The 2,541-nt window shown below is 31.7% G+C and overlaps 1 non-coding gene across 1 annotated transcript; it reads left to right on the forward strand.

The window, feature by feature from the left end:
- The first annotated feature begins 276 nt into the window (after positions 1-276).
- Positions 277-384, forward strand: LOC112780658 (small nucleolar RNA R71). The gene has a single exon (XR_003191480.1). It is a non-coding gene; the product is annotated as a small nucleolar RNA R71 (small nucleolar RNA).
- The last annotated feature ends 2,157 nt before the right edge of the window (positions 385-2,541 follow it).

A 2,541-nucleotide genomic window follows, 5' to 3' on the forward strand; every position in this document is an offset into this window, starting at 1 on the left:
GATCATATTGACTTGCTGAGTCAATATTTTGTTCTGAGCCAATATGGCATTCAGAGTATCAACTTCAAGAACTCCCTTCTTCATAGGCGTCCCATTATTCACAGGATTCCTTTCAGAAGTGTACATGAACTGGTTATTAGCAACCATGTTAATGAGTTCTTGAGCTTCTGCAGGCGTTTTCTTTAGGTGAATGGATCCACCTGCAGAAGTGTCCAGTGACATCTTTGATAGCTCAGATAAACCATCATAGAATATATCCAGGATGGTCCATTCTGAAAGCATGTCAGAAGGGCACTTTTTGGTCAACTGTTTGTATCTTTCCCAAGCTTCATAGAGAGATTCACCTTTTTTCTGTCTGAAGGTTTGAACATCAGCTCTAAGCTTGCTCAGCTTTTGAGGAGGAAAGTACTTGGCTAAGAAAGCCGTGACCAGCTTATCCCAAGAGTTCAGGCTGTCTTTGGGTTGAGAATCCAACCATAATCTAGCTCTGTCTCTTACAGCAAAAGGGAAAAGCATGAGCCTGTAGACTTCAGGATCTATTCCATTAGTCTTAACAGTATCACATATCTGCAAGAATTCAGTTAAGAACTGAAAAGGATCTTCAGATGGAAGTCCATGAAACTTGCAGTTCTGCTGCATCAGAGAAACTAATTGAGGTTTCAGCTCAAAGTTGTTTGCTCCAATGGCAGGAATGGAGATGCTTCTTCCATGTAAATTGGAATTAGGTGCAGTAAAGTCACCAAGCATCTTCCTTACATTATTATTATTTTCGGCTGCCATCTCCTTTTCCTGTTCGAAAATTTCTGAAAGGTTATTTCTGGATTGTTGTATTTTAGCTTCTCTTAATTTTCTCTTCAGAGTCCTTTCAGGTTCTGGATCTGCTTCCACAAGAATGTTCTTATCCTTGCTCCTGCTCATATGACAAAGAAGAAGGCACAGAAAAATAATAATAATAATAGAGATCCTGTATACCACAGTATAGGGATCCCTTTGTGAGTGGAAGAAAAGAGGGGGAGACAAAGAATGTGATGTAAAGGAAGAAACACATCTGTGAGGATGGAAGAGAAGTGAAATGAGATGTTAGGATATGAATGAATAAATAGAATAGGATGGGGGAGGGATAATTTTCGAAAATTATTTTGAAAAAGAGTTAGTGATTTTTGAAAAATGTTTTTTGGAAAATGTTAGAAATTTTCGAAAATTTTTTTTTTTAAATTTAAAATTAAAAATAATTAGTTAATAAAAAAGAAATTTTTGAAAAAGAGGGGAGATATTTTCGAAAATTAGAGAGAGAGAGAGTTAGTTAGGTAGTTTTGAAAAAGTTAAGAAACAAACAAAAAAGTTAGTTAGTTAGTTGAAACAAATTTTAAAAAGATAAGAAGTTAGGAAGTTAGGAAAGATATTTTGAAAAGATATTTTTGAAAAAGATAAGATAAGAAGATATTTTTGAAAAGATATGATAGGAATTAGTTTTGAAAAGGATTTGATTTTTAAAATCACAATTAATGACTTGATTCATAAGAAATCACAAGATATGATTCTAGAACTTAAAGTTTGAATCTTTCTTAACAAGCAAGTAACAAACTTCAAATTTTTGAATCAAAACATTAATTGATTAAGTTATTTTCGAAAATTTGGTATAAAAATAAGAAAAAGATTTTTGAAAAATATTTTTGGAATTTTCGAAAATAACTAATAATTTTGAAAAAGATTTGATTTTTGAAAAAGATAAGATTTTCAAATTGAAAATTTGATTTGACTCAAGAGAAACAATTTGATTTTCAAAAAATTTTTGAAAAAGTCAATCCAAATTTTCGAATTTGATGAGAGAAAAGAGGAAAGATATTTTTTTGATTTTTGAAATTATTATGAAAAACATGAAAAATATGCAGTGCATGAAATTTTTAGATCAAAACCATGAATGCATGCAAGAATGCTATGAATGTCAAGATGAACATCAAGAACACTATGAATGCCAAGATGAACATCATAGACACATAATTTTGAAAAAATTTTAATGCAAAGAAAACATGCAAGACACCAAACTTAGAATTCTTTAATGCTTAGACACTAAGAATTCAAGAATGCATATGATAAACATGAAAAGACACAAAACAAAAAATCATCAAGATCAAACAAGAAGACTTACCAAGAACAACTTGAAGATCATGAAGAACACTATGAATGCATGAATTTTCGAAAAATGCAAGATGCACATGCAAGTGACACCAAACTTATGATATGACTCAAGACTCAAACAAGAAACACAAAATATTTTTGATTTTTATGATTTTCTAATTTTTTTGGATTTTTATTTTATATTTTTCGAAAATAGTTTTGAAAAAAATAAGGATTCCAAAATTTTTAATATGAATTCCAGGAATCTTGCCATGTTAGTCTAAAGCTTCAGTCCAGGAATTAGACATGGCTCACTAGCCAGCCAAGCTTTCAAAGAAAGCTCCAGTCCAAAACACTAGACATGGCCAATGGCCAGCCAAGCTGTGATATATGGAATTACATGCATTGAAGTGATTAGTTGAA

This window comes from Arachis hypogaea, chromosome 19 (genome assembly GCF_003086295.3).
Source record: "Arachis hypogaea cultivar Tifrunner chromosome 19, arahy.Tifrunner.gnm2.J5K5, whole genome shotgun sequence".
Taxonomy (NCBI): Eukaryota; Viridiplantae; Streptophyta; class Magnoliopsida; order Fabales; family Fabaceae; genus Arachis; species Arachis hypogaea.